The sequence below is a fragment of the Hylaeus anthracinus genome, unplaced genomic scaffold (genome assembly GCF_026225885.1).
Source record: "Hylaeus anthracinus isolate JK02 unplaced genomic scaffold, UHH_iyHylAnth1.0_haploid 12001, whole genome shotgun sequence".
Lineage (NCBI taxonomy): Eukaryota > Metazoa > Arthropoda > Insecta > Hymenoptera > Colletidae > Hylaeus > Hylaeus anthracinus.
Genome location: NW_026534348.1, coordinates 12,417,038 through 12,431,533, shown reverse-complemented (window position 1 = coordinate 12,431,533; position 14,496 = coordinate 12,417,038). Strand labels below are relative to the sequence as shown.

At 41.9% G+C, this 14,496-nt stretch overlaps 1 long non-coding RNA gene across 3 annotated transcripts; it reads left to right on the top strand.

Moving 5' to 3' along the window:
• The first annotated feature begins 195 nt into the window (after positions 1-195).
• On the top strand, positions 196-5,963 carry LOC128890970 (uncharacterized). Of its 3 annotated transcripts, none has more exons than XR_008460725.1 (5): positions 196-376; positions 476-624; positions 3,156-3,486; positions 3,583-3,838; positions 4,090-5,963. It is a non-coding gene; the product is annotated as an uncharacterized LOC128890970 (long non-coding RNA). The 3 variants fall into 3 exon arrangements; XR_008460724.1 differs by having other exon boundaries at positions 476-1,262; XR_008460726.1 differs by lacking the exon at positions 476-624.
• The last annotated feature ends 8,533 nt before the right edge of the window (positions 5,964-14,496 follow it).

Genomic DNA, 14,496 nt, shown 5'->3' with positions numbered 1-14,496 from the left:
GGTGAACGCGCCACCAGAGCCGCCAGAGTCCCGACGGCTTTGGACCCGTTGCCTTAGCGTTTGCCTCGCCATCCCTACTCGGCTCGCTTCTCGCCAACCTAGCTCTTCCTGGCACCAACTCGCCTTTGCTTAGCTACTCTGCTTTGCTCCTCGACTGGATAGTTAGTCGACTTTACCTTGTCGCAGCCTTGCCAGCCACACTGCCGCGACGCGTTTCCCTTGCTCCTATTTTCACATTCGCTCCTGGATTTCCGCTGGGCCCAGTGGAGGATTCTCCCTTGAGCGCCAGTTATGTTGTTCGACTTGGTGGTCGATGATCAGGGGTTTCGAGTGCGTGGATGATTCTGTGGATCGAGGAAGAATTATGTAGGCTGGGGTTAGTTGAGTCATTGGATAACAAAAGATCGCTTGAGTTATGTTTGATCGGGAATTTTGGGGATGCTGACGGACTGTGTTGAACTTTGATCCACCTTAGGTTCCCTTATTAAGTACGCATCGAGTCAGAGAGTCTGGTTCGGGATTGTTAACATTTGGAAGACTTTATGGAATAGAGTGTCGTGGATTGAGATAACGATTACTACGGGGATGTGTTTAGGAATCAGTTAAATATCACTTTCCACAACCGTGAGTATACTTTGTGACAAAACTCAAGTTCCAAAATCTTCAAAAAATTCACCTCAACATAGTCTTCTAATTGCACCAGTGACGCCATCAACTACTTTCCGTAAATAGCCAATCTCAAAACTATGTAGTACATCGATAGCGTCGTATAGTCTAGTTTATTTCAATTTCCTTAGAAAGTAACAAGGACGGCGTAGGAATATGCAAATCGACATTTAAATATTTACACGCCACTTGAGTGTACTCAATAGCCCCAACTTTTTCCGATTGCCAACTTGTGAGTCGCCTTGGGTACCTGTCGATCGGGGATTTCCTTTACCTCGCAGCTCGTTCTTGTTTCTTCTCTTCGACTCGATACCCCAACGTCTCTTTTTTCCTCGTTTGGACGACCACCATGAAGCATCCGCCACTCGTTGTACTTGTCAAAGCGTATTGCATGTTGACCGATGGCGGATACGGCGACGAACGAAGGGGCGAGTTCATTTAAACCATCCTGACGCCGTCCATCCAAGTGATAGGGGCTTGGAACTTTCCCCCGGAAATTGCTTTAAACTCAGATTCGCTGGAGCTACGTCTCAGGCACGTGCAAACAGACTGGAACGAGTCATTATAGCGTGGGTGGCGTGAGCTGGACCGGATAGGTTTGTAGTTAATGCAATCATAAATGAAATTCGTGGGCGCGAAATGCAATTACAGGAGTGGATGATGAGTAGCCAGCACTGCAGACTAATTACTGTACAAACAATCTTGGCGCCAGACTGAGAATTGGATTATTAGCACGTGTAAACATGATTTTAAGTCTCGATATATTTTTTGAGAAGGCTCAGTATTTTTAAATACAACTTAATAAGAGAATTAATATATCGAGTTCAATACTTGAACTGTAGATTTTCTCTTTGGATTGATATGTGCATTTATGCCTGTACTTCGTCTAAAAAATTATAGACTACGCGGCATTAAAGCTGGATTTAGATTTTCTTATAAAATAGTGTCCTATAGATCAGTCGATTAAGGGCGTACATCCGCGAGAAGCTTACCATAAATTCACCCTAGAAGATAAATTGAAGATGAAGAAGCTCGAGATTTATCGAAGAACTACTTCGGACGCGTTTTAAATTATTCAAAACTCCCTTATTTATATTACTAGCTTGCGTGGCACCGCTATTAAATATCCGCGTTGCGCGTAAATATATCAAAATATAAATTCACCGAGAAGAAATTTTATTTAAAACAAGCCTTGTACAGGACGAAGAAAAAGTCGGAGCAGATTAGTGTTAAATCAAATTCCCAGCGAGAGCAGCTGTCGCGAATGGAGGAGTTGAGCAATTATGCTCGTGTTATCCGCCAAAAGGAAAACTCGGCGAACCCAATTTCTCGGATATCAATCGCTTCCCGTGCTCGCTAACGTTGTGTAGTCGCGAGTAGAACGTCGATCGCACCTCGAGAACCAGGAATTACGGTCGGGAAACTCGTATCGGGAAACGTGTGGTGTCTGCTCGTGGTACGATGCATATCTCATAAAACGGGAACAGCTAAAATCAATCAGAACCGTAGAATCATTTCCCCACTCTGTAATTGCACGTTCGCCAGTAGATAACGCCTGCAAAGGTCAGACAACCACTCGAACGATCGACGTAGAGTTACCGCTAACGGTAACGTTATCGATAAATATTGGTTGATATCGATAGTGTGCACTGAACCAAACCTAATCCAGTCCCGCATTATAGATACTTATCGATAAATTGAACCGTAACCCGTTGCAGTATAGCGAGGGCTACGATATCTGTCTAAAACACACGCGATGATGTTGTAGGTATGGGAGTGGTATGCGGGAAATTGTTGTAGAAGTAGGATAATGTGAAATGGTTGAGTTTATTCGTGTATGTTATGGTGTTTTATCAGGTTTTAGCGTGAAGCAGAACTCTGTGAGGTTTAAACTGGTTTGAATGTAGAATTCGAGATGTCTATATAAGATTACTTCAGGTGAAGAGTTGATGGTTTCGTTTTAAGAGTAAGGTAGAGAACGTGTTTATTGTATCTTAATGTTTGCGTATAGATCGAAGACTTTCAGAATGATTGAAAGAAGGTTCGTGAATGAAAACAGGTGTGAATAAAGTGCATTACGTTGTGGGCTGTTGGGTTGTGATTTTTTGCATGAGGAACAGTTTTGGGAAAGCACCTGCTTTGTTAATTAAGTCGTGTATTTCTCATTAAAATTTTGTCACAACCCGGACTTATCGAGCTGATGTCTCATCTTGGTCTCGTTGAAAGACAAAGTATTACTGCGAACCTAGCTTCAGAATCGATAAAAAGAATACTAATGCATCCTATATTAACCTCGCCATGAGCCGTATCAAATGTCTTTAACTCTTATACAATCATCTTTACCGTCCTAAATGGACATGACTTACGCTTTCAGCAATCTCCATAAGTATTACACTGACCTTGCATCCCTTCACCAGGTTTCTCATAATTTCAACAGAGTTCGAGTTATCACCCCGATAATAAAACCACCTGTTTCCAATTGAATCCAGTTCCCCAAGATCATGAATAAACAAGTGGATTAGTTATTCGAACGCCTAACACGATATCAAAAATAAATGTCGGAATCCCCAAGCTGGATCCAGAGCTGATTCGATGCGTAATCGCTGGCCGGATTTGGTAACGGCAGCCGCGACGAAACGGCGTGCGAAGAGGAATCGCTGACGGGACACTTCTTCCTCTGCATAATGCACCGAGGGGAACGCGACGAGGCATTAGGCCCTGGGCGTCCGTCCGCAGCGCGGAGACCGCGAAGGAGTAAGAAAGGGTCAGGCGCGCATCCGTAGAATATAAACGGCAATCAGTCCGAACTTATTATCGCGGGTAAGAAACTCATAAATGCTTATGACTTTCGTGCCGGTTTTTACTGTCACCTTCGGGCGATCCAGTTAAAAGACCGTTTGCCCGGATTGATCGCAGCTGAAGGAGGACAAGAAGCCTGGCGCGGGGAACGATATGGAGAAACTCGAAAGGGAGAGTGACGGGGAGTCGCGGAGAGAGAAAATGGGAGAAGAGGGAGAGGAAAAATGTGCGAGGAAGGATGGAGAGGACTGGAAGGGAGAAAACGAAACCTGTAGGGAACGGGAGATCGTGGAGATAGCGATGGGGGCTTCGAGGGTCTAGCATGTTGTTTATTCGCGGATAGGAACGTTCACGTGTTCGGTCTGATTTGCAGGTATTTGGAAAATTGGAAGGTTTATTTGTTAGGGTTCGTTGGAAGGGAATTGAGTTGATCGTACACGTCACAATTCATACATCGTACTTCAAATGGGACAAATTACGCATTATACATCACAATGCACACGTTACAATTTACACCCCAACCGTCAAACACGCCGATTCATAAGTTGGTTTTAAATATCACAAATCACACAAGCTTCGTCCATGTGATCCAGATTCCGTTAAAACTCGAAGAAACCGTTACAGATTGCTCAAAGGGAACCTATTTTACATCAAGAGCCCATTCAAGTCTTGACACGGAGCCTTTAGAAAACAAATTACCTATCTATCCCTCAGCCCCACCTCGAAACACGTCAACAAACCTGTTCGAATCCCATCACTACGAGACTGGAAGCCTTCTCGAGACGGAGAGGAAGGCAGATTAGAGGAAGCGGATAGTAGGGGAAAGGGAACGGTCCATGAAAGCCTCTTCGACGTCATTTGTAATACCGTATGGCCTAATGATGCGACTGGTCGTGACAGGACGCGGATAAAAGTAGAAGCGCGCGATTGTGGAGATTGAGGGTGCATGCAGAGCGCCCGTGGGTTGGGACGATCCTCTTTGCGACCGCTTGCACGGCTCCGTCGATTGTTAAGGGCCCAATCTCGGTGAACACTTCCCGGCACGTAATGGTGATTTGCTCGATCGCAGAAACGGAGGCACTTCTGCGATTTCATCGAGCAATTTTTGCACGCCTCGAATGCCAGTTATTGCGCGCGTGCAGCGTGCAGGATGTCCCCGTAATATCGTTCGTTTGCGGGCACCATGCTGTTTCGTCGCCAAAGAACGTCCCCTTCGTTGTGCCGTTGTTACCTTCGTTTCTGAGAATCGTGTGACCAACCTTTTTGCCGAACCTATTCCCCGCGGCGAATTAGATCTTCGGGGAATTTAACATCCTTCGAAAAAAGCGAGCGTGAAGATTTAATTATAGGCGAGTTATTTTTCTAGGACGTGAGACAATTGGGGAACTAGTAGTTCAGACGATTATGTATATCACTCATGTACAGTTTTCAAGAAATGAAACGTTTAGTCTACTTTATATGACTTTTCATTAAATTCGAGGTACTATGTCTCTTATATACCTCAAACTGTATAACAAATATATTAAATATGTATGTATATATTCAACATGGTACAAGGGCTTCTGGACCGGCGATGGTTCAAAGTCATTTTTCTATAATAAAAAAAAAAGAGACTCTGTCTTCATGTTCATTAAATTTCTGACATACACGTGCAAAGTTCAATTGCGAACGTAATAATCCACGAGAAATCTATGAAATGAGTTTGATTTCTCATGAATCATTAATAGCAGTAAATCTTCAACCTCTTCAACCTCAACTCCAAGTAGTATTTACTGCTGTCACTCATTCAATGCTTTGTACCTAATTTACAAAATTTCCAGATATATTCATCATCTCTCCCCTAGAGTCGCTTCCTGATCCACGAGAGAATTACAATGACAAAGAATAATAACTGACGTAAACGAGCATGTAAAATGACAACCGTCTCGAAACTCGCGTTACAATAGCGAGAGCGCCATGAATCACGTGGCGAGTACCGATTAAGAATTTCAATTCGCGCGACACGACGGGAGATCTGTGTCGCGTAAATCTCAAGCAAACTACTCGTCGTGTAGAAAAAGGCAAAGACTGTAAGAGGTAGGCATTACTCACATGAGGTCTTGCGCGGCGGCGCTCTAAAACGCGCGATTTATATCTACAAGTGGGCGCGTGTCAAACCCGAGAAAAGAACCTGCCCACACAGGTAGTATCGAAAGATGGTGGAGATTGCGTGGTATGTTTTACCGTATCGCAGCGTGAAATTATACGGCTGAGGACGAAGAAGGGATCGGTGAACTCCCAATCTTCGAGGGACCGATCGAGGAAAAAAGTTTCGCCGTGCCAAATGTGGAACAAATCGGTTGGAAGTGTTTTCTTTGGTTTCATTCTGGGATCGAGAGACGGAACTCTTGGAATTTCGTTTGCTGAATGGACTTGAGCTTCGGGACAAGTAATCTTATTAAAGTCGTCTTATAAAGGATCAAAGGTGGATCAAGATTTTCGGGATTTTCGTAGATTTAAAAATAGACGATTCTTAGGAAAATACGGAATTGAAATAATTTCAAAAATTAGTCTAAAGTTGATATTCTTGAAATTATTCTTGGAAATTAGATACAAAGCATCGAACAAGTGACAGTATTAAATATTACGCGAAGTTGAGGTTGAAGAGGTTAAAGATTGACTGTTATTAATAATTCAAATCAATCGATTAAATCAAATTCATTTCGTTCATTTCTCGTGAATTCGTTATTACATTCACAATTAAACTTCGTGACACAGGGTGTATTCGACGTCAACTCGAAATTCCATTCACAATTGCGCGGAATGCCGCACCTAAAATTGTTGTTGGAGTAATGAAATGCACGTCCAAGCTCGTTCAAGTCTTCGGGAGTAATCATAAGTAATGCGAGGAATACTTACGACATGCGAATAATTGGTGGCTGAACGTTAAATCTCGGTCTGGTCTGAAAAATTAGCAGTCGTTAGGCTTGGAGAACTTCTGTTGTACATAAATAATGATTCCTGGGTATAAAAACAATTTTATGTTCGCTTCTGGTTTCTCAATACCATCGTCGAGCGTTTATTAGTGCTTCGAGTCAATGATACAAATGGCCCCACGAGTCTGACGTCTGCAATCACAGACTACTGAATTTATCCCTTAGCACTTTCCTGGCGCCGTTTCTACGACACTTATTATATATCTAACGATTCAAGTCACATTAATGGTAAATCGAATTATATTAAGAAAACGTACAAATGAAATTGGAATTACAAGTGGTCTGCTAAGAAAGTAAAGTAGGCAATCCGTTTATAATTATCATATTCTGTTGGATAACTTCATCTATTTCTAATTTTAAAAACAATTGTAGTATTAATGATAGTCGCGGAATGTTTTAAAGATTAAAAGCACGTTAAAATAACGGTTTGGCTGTTAATGGTAATTTTAATTATTATAAGACTTGTGGAGGACTCATCAAGTAAGGTTGATGAAGCAAACCTTGCCTTGGACGTGAGTCGATGTAGCGAATGATTCCTATATAAAGGAACTAGATAGCGATACGCGGAAAACCGTTTTTCGCTGTGATGAACTAACATACCTTTATATAGGAATCAATCACTACATCTACTCGTGCCTTTGCTATATTAGCTTCGCTGATGGCTTCACGAGCCTCTCTGAAAGAAAACCCATGGTTTTTATGTAACTCTCATTTAATTAAAATACAAGATCAATCTAACGATAGAAACCTGCACTGAATTAATTAAAACGATCGTTAATAGCTAAGCTTTTGAAATACAAACGTTTTAGATTGGTAGCTCCGTTCACGAAGTTTATAATCGTTGAGAGTTCTTCATAAATTTACAAACGTTGCAAATTCAACATAGCTCTTTATAAATCCTTTCAAAAATTTATGAATTCTTCATAAATTTACTCTAAATTTGTACACTTTTTAAAATGATTAAATTATTTACAAATCGATACAGTTTCTACAAATATCTCATGTATAAGTCTGTTAGAAATTGATAAATGCACCAAAAATTTATTAGGGATTGTCAAATATGCTCTGAATTGGTTACAAATATATAAATATATAAACGTACAAGGAATGATTTTGCTGGCTTAAATAGAAAATCCCAGACCGAACGGGATGCAAATGACAAAGCGTCGAATGGTGTCTGGGCCCCATTACAGTCCCGAGAAGAAAGGGACGCCACGTCTCCGTCGATCGATCTTCCTCCGCGCGCAATTTCATCGTTCCCGTTGATCAACGTGACTACGCGCGTGCATCCTCGCGCTATGGATCGACACGTAGGCGTAGCGCTCGCGCGGAAGAGGAAAGGAAATCGCGACGGGGCCACTCTCGAGGATCTCCTTCGTCGGTTGGATAGATGGAACGCATTATTCACCGTCGCGGGCGCCCAGCCAGCCGCGATTCTAACCGCGGTAATATGCTCAGGCAGCTCGATGCAGCGTGCCGCTTGCATCGATCTTGTCCGATATATCGACGAGTCGATGAAATAGTAAATCAACGGGAGGTCACGGGATGCGCTGATAACGGCTGAGACGACGTGGTGGATGGACAGTGGCGTGGTGACACTGAAATGACTTTCTATAGAATTCTGAGAATTCTGAGCATACAGTTAGGAACATTAAATAAAGAATTATTAAAAAAAAAAATACTTTCAAAGATGGCTACCTACCACTTAGAACCACAATGGATCACTTAATCTCATTCACCATGAAACACAAAAACAGCAACACTAAACACCAAACAAATTAATCGCGATTCAACCATACCCTCTTCCAATAAAAATGAAAAAAAAAATCAATCAGCGATCGAAAATCTCTCGATTCTACTTCGGGAATTACGTAGCCTCAACGCCAGTTTCTTCGCGCCGCGGGATTTTCCGCTAGACAGATTTATGCATCGGTAATTACCCTCCTATCGCGGCCAGGCTAATAGCCAAAGGCACAGAAGACGAGCGGATAGTCTCGTATCGAACTTATTGGAACGACAGCTGTTCAATGTCCAGCTCCACCGCTGGTGGACGCCTGGGAGTCGCCCGCAGCGAGACTCCTATCCGTGCAGCGAATGATAAAACCGTACGCGAGCATAATCTTCGACTATGGTCAATCGTACGAGGATAACTGGCATTCTTCGGCGCGCTTTTATCGCGCAGCTATTTTGACTCAGGGATACGGAGCGGAGATAAGTAAAGGAACGATGTCTACGATACTGGGTGTCTCGCGTAAACGTGATGGTAACATTTACAAGATTAACGTCCTCACCGAGGCGCGATTAACCGAACAGACTACTTTCGAGACGCGGTAATCACTGCGCGAGGCGCGAAGAAATAGGTTTCAGGAGTTTACACGTGTACGGTAACTGATGAAACGTATGGGACGGTGATTACCACCGGGATTACTGCCGCGATTGCTCCCGCATAGTGGTTTGGCAGCCTCGCAGCCGAGTGTCCTTTCCTTCTCGATTATACGGGGTACCAATGGTGTATTATGGCTCTATGAGGCCCAAGGCACGATGAAATTTCATGATAATAGTCTGCGGATCACTAGCCATTAATTACTGTTACCACTTTACTGTCTACAGACAAATTAAGTGGAGGGCATTCTTTCATTCAGGCTTCACTTTCGAGACAACGTAACAATTTATATAACACAGGAGAAATATACGATAAAAATAAATATTTATCTTCGATGAAATATAAATACACATATTTTATTCTCGAAATTAAATGTAAATACAAAAACTCTATACAATATTAAATGTACAATAGTTGAAGTTTAAATCTAATCTCGGTGCCTTCTGCTTCCGTGTATAATGTCTCAGGAACTAAGATTAAATTGAGGAGACCACGAGAACATACAACAATATAAAAATTCTCAGACAGAAACGACCGTACAATCGTGGGAACCAGTGAAAATGATTCCAAAGCTCGGCGGTCATGAATCATATACGATGCAAGTCGATACCAATAATTTACGTACCACGAGGCTCGACACTGATGACTTCGTGGTTGGAGAACCCGATACTGATGATTTCCGAATCGCATCATCCATTATCCAACCCGTGTGACCTGCCATTAACGGCTAACTATCGTCAGTTAAAGTAGTTATTAAATTGATCGGATTTCTTTCGCGAATAAGTGATTAACGGAAGCTTGTTTACGCCGAAAACCATTCTTCTCTTGCACAAGTTATTCTCTTCGAAACGAAGTCGTTAAAATTGATTAAAATTCATTCTCCATAAAATTACATACTTTGTATTTACTCCCTTGAACGATTTGCATATGTACGTATCTTTAACTATTACATCCGTATATATAATAATAAAATAACACAGAATTGAAACTATTTTATTAGGATGGACTAGGATTCATTTCCTACTGGAAACACTATCTTAGAGTGAACGTAGCTGGTAATTAAGAAGCGTACTGTTCGGTACGTTCCCGCCGTGGCAGTTTTCAATTAACCGGACCCTCGTAACGCTCGTCTACTATTAACAGTAGCATGCGCGGGCAAGAAACGACGTGCGTGTTGTGATGAAAATGAATAAAAAGCGCGCCGATGGAGAGGTCTTGGTCCATCTCGCGACGTCGACTTTAGCGTGAAAAACCAAATGAATTTCGTGCGGTCATTCGACATAAATTTAACGCGCTTGCAAAAAACGCTTCGACTGCGTCATCGAACTGCTCGGAGGTGAGAAGAAATCGCTCTGTTACCGTTCTTCGCTGCCTTTTCTACGTGGCAATTTGCATGTCCCACTTAGGTCGCATAGGTGTGTTATACCGTGATAACGCGATCCACATAATCGCCGAGCAGGATCATGATAGGTGTGTTACTGTTTTAGAATTATTTTGCCTTTTTTTCGTTGAAGTCACATGTGCCAGGCTTGGTGGGATTATTGGAATAATTATTCAACTCTATGGTGTTCTGCATTGCAGTTTGTCAAAATTAAATTCTTCTGAATTGTTTTACGAAAAATGATTCCAATATATTCAATTTCAGAAATGATATTATAATTAGGCTTGCAGAATAAATAGATTGGCAGGTGAAGTTTGAGAATCATACGATCATTTTTCAATAAAAAGAATATTCAGAGATTGCCCAATTCCCTGGCAAAAATGTAAAAACTTCAACTAACATTGCGCTGTAAAGTAATTCTCCGTCAGTCGTCAAAGTATTCATTTCACAAATTTATTTAAAAATATTCGAGTTCATCTTCGATTTATCCTCGCACGTCGCGTCGGCCACAAATGTTAGATTCCTTGAAAACATGTAAAATTCCGGTCGTGACACGATTCGGATTCTAATCCGCACGTGCCGCTTGTATCGCTTCACGCTCGATGAAATATGGATTTCGCATGGGACGCGCGTGGGAGAGAGCACCACGCGGGGATACAATAACGTGCAGCACTTACGCGGCGCGAGGATTGAGCCGTGAGGACGAGTAACGGTTCGAGGCGTATTTTTTCACAAATTCAGCTCTTGACACAGTAACTGTAGTCTGTAGTGTTAATCCTCGTGCTTCTCTTGGCGATTTAACAGTTATGATTCTTCCAAAGTCAGCCGTGACCGAGCGTGCAAACTGTTCGTGGCAGAGTTATCAAACCAGGGTCACCATTAAGTTCAACGAAACTTGTTTCTGGACTTTCAGTACGATCTATGATAGTCGAAATGGGTGGGTAGACATGTAAGAGAATTTAATTTAATTTTCTGACACGATTTTGTAGATTCATGAGTTATTTTATTAATCAAATTGAATCTACACTTTTTAAACAAACCAAAATCATTGTTATTTTGACGAATACGTTGGGTTATTAATTTGTTTGTTTAAAGACATTTTTAACGCTAGTAATCGTCGGTTTGCAAGTACCGTATATATCCTCGCTAATTTTACGGTATTCTTAGCACTTTGTAACGCTGGAATTATGTTGTGTTTTACTTCTACAGTTACCTCGACACGTTTCCGCCTTAGCGTGGTTATTACGTGTGAACGCGGACACCGCAACTTTCCTACTAAATTATTATAAGTATTACCTCCAGCTGTCGGGAAAGAATGTTTCAATGAAACGAGTAACGAGATGTTTGAATAGCAGAGCGTTCAGTTAGTGGGAATTTCTTTGCACGTTGAGGCAGAGAAATAGTTACGTTTCGCTCTGTGCTTAGGGAATAAAGATGACCTCGAGGAGGACAATGATATTAAAAAAGACAACGAGCCACTTCAACATTCTCCGACGCAACGAAAACGTAACGCACGTTCGGGATCTCAAGCTTCAATGACTATGTCAGATCGCAAGATGTTCCGCATTTAAAGTAACATTATGTAACGCATGGAGTCGCGATTATGTAACGACCAGAACAAATTGATTGAAAAGCGGAACGAAAGCAAAGAGAGAACCGAGCGATAAAATACTCTCTTCCGCTGTTCGAAATCTTTTTGTTCCTCTTTCGAAGCTTGTCGACGACTGACCGCCGAGGAAAGGGAACTGCTCGCTAAATCCTGCTCTTAATTTCAAACTCATCAAACGCGTTCAGAATTTTTATTGGACTGAGAGGGTCGACGACTGACCGCCGAGGAAAGGGAACTGCTCGCTAAATCCTGCTCTTAATTTCAAACTCATCAAACGCGTTCAGAATTTTTATTGGACCATTTAAAAATTATATAGAGTCAGTCCCATAAGTATTCGTATTCTCTATGTCTATCGAAGAAATTTGGCACAATTAAATGACAATTACATGAATAAACTGTACACACGTATATATTTATAATGAAACATTTGCGTGAAAACATTAAACCTGTTATTTAATTTAGACAAAATTTCTTCGATAGGCACAGAGGGTACGAATTCTGATGGGACTGACTGTACATCTAGAAACAATTGATGTTACTTGAGTTTCTTGAAATTGTAAAGCAGGTGGTCAGTTGTAATTTCCTCGTCACAGGAGCCGCGGCGAGGTCGATCTTCTTTCTTTTGCAGATTCTCACCCTTGACAATGATTCATTGCACCAACACACTTACTTTCTTTGTCTCTCTATCACTTTCTGTCAGGGTGATCAACATCCACCGATAAAACGCAGGTCTACCAATATCTTGGCGCGCGCGTGTCGAACTAATGCATAGGAAGCGGCTTCCATTACTTTGCGGTAACGCTGTAATCGGTTTGCAACGAATCTACGATGTCATTAGAACGCGAAACGTCCGATTCGCGGTAATCTCGTGCCTCTAATCAATGACACCGACGGAATATTCGCCGATCCACTCGGTTGAAACTATACAAACGAGTGGCTGGCCGTAGATTAGACGGCCGGTGTCTCGTTATTCGCGGCAACAGGCCGCGACGCTTATCGATTCGCCGATATTTAACGTCACTGATAACGGATCCGCGGCAATTAACCGCGAACTGTGGGAATCAATTAGCGAGACGAGCCACGGTCGCATAAACTTGGCAAACAGAATGAGATTGAATTACGAGGGGGCTGAGAGGGTTGAGAGTTTACGACCGGGCGGGTAAAGAGAGTCGGACCATGCGCTATTGCGCTCGTTAGCGTTGCTGACGGTCCCGTTTTATGTGCCTTCGCGGATAAAAGAAGGAATAAGGGCGGCAGAGGGAGGAACGGCGCTGGTTCGAAACAAAGGATAAGCGAAATTCAATTCGAGGATCCAGCGTTGCGATGGGATCAATCCAGTGCCAGATCCACTCACTGGGTATTACGGTAAAACCTTCATTATACGAATCTTTGTTATCAAAGTTCTCGATTGTCTGAAAGCTTCCCTATTACAACGGTCTGTATGGTAGAATCTTCTTTATCTCGAACCTCTGCTACTTGAATGCTAGAGAATCTAATTTCCGAGAAGTCATATTGGTTGAATATGTTGATGGTTTATGGTGGGTGTGTTATATGTTCATTGATAGGGTTTTGGGGAAAACTGGGATCGGAAATTTAATAATACTTCCAAATAGAATAAATAATTCGGGTAATAATATTCATGAGGTTAACAGTTTTTTATATCAATATTCTTTGGCAGAGGAATACAACTGACAGAATGATAAATTCAGGCATATAGATTGCAGATGGAGGCGAATGAATATATTTTATTATTACTATAACTCATTTCTGATCCGTAATGAGTTCATCTAGACCCATGCAATAAATTTCATTACGCGATTCCTGTCCTTTCACGTATTTTGTCTTATTAACAATTGACATGTACATTCGATTTTTATTTTTGTCCAAGGTAATTCATTTTTATTCTGTGTTCGTCTAAATTCAACTTACGGTTTTAATTAAAATTAATTTCGATATATCCTTTCATACATACATCACATATTTAACAAAATACTTAAAGTAATTCATTCAGATCCACACATATTTTACATTGCTTGATAGTTCGGTTTAAAATTTCCTTTCCCTTATACACGAACCGTGTTTTATATTTAGCATCGGTTCTTTCGAACGCGGTAACATTTCCAGGATAATTGTTAAGAGCCGAGGTCCGTCGTTCAGGATGATCACCAGCTGACAAGGCCATGAGCGGCCATAAATTTTCAACTACAAAGGTTACGGCCGCCACTGACCTTGGGCAATTGGAGCCCGCGGATAAAAAGGCGCATCTGGCCACGCGATGCAAATGCGTTGATGCATGTTACATTGAGGAGGTCGCTGTAAATCAAGCCTGGGTTATTTTTTGGTCCTGAAACGTGCCACGGGACGGTAAATAATGGGACTCCGAAGAAACGCGGCTCGGGCGATGATTGCGAACAGTACTTTGTTAAAATGTCTATTGATTTATCGCGTACGGATGGTTACCTGCTCGTAAATCAGCTGTGATTTCATTTGGCTAAAGAGGGAAATGCAGATTTCGTGAAAAGGGAATGAAGAGTGACTTGACGTTGAGGAATTTACGTGCTGGACCCTGGCGTGCCAGTCGATTCATGCATTCTGTTGCGAGGCAAGTGTCCTCTATTTTTAGGCTGATATATACAGTTTTCTGGAGTTCTTTTCAACGTCCATTTAGTGAATTTTTCAAGTG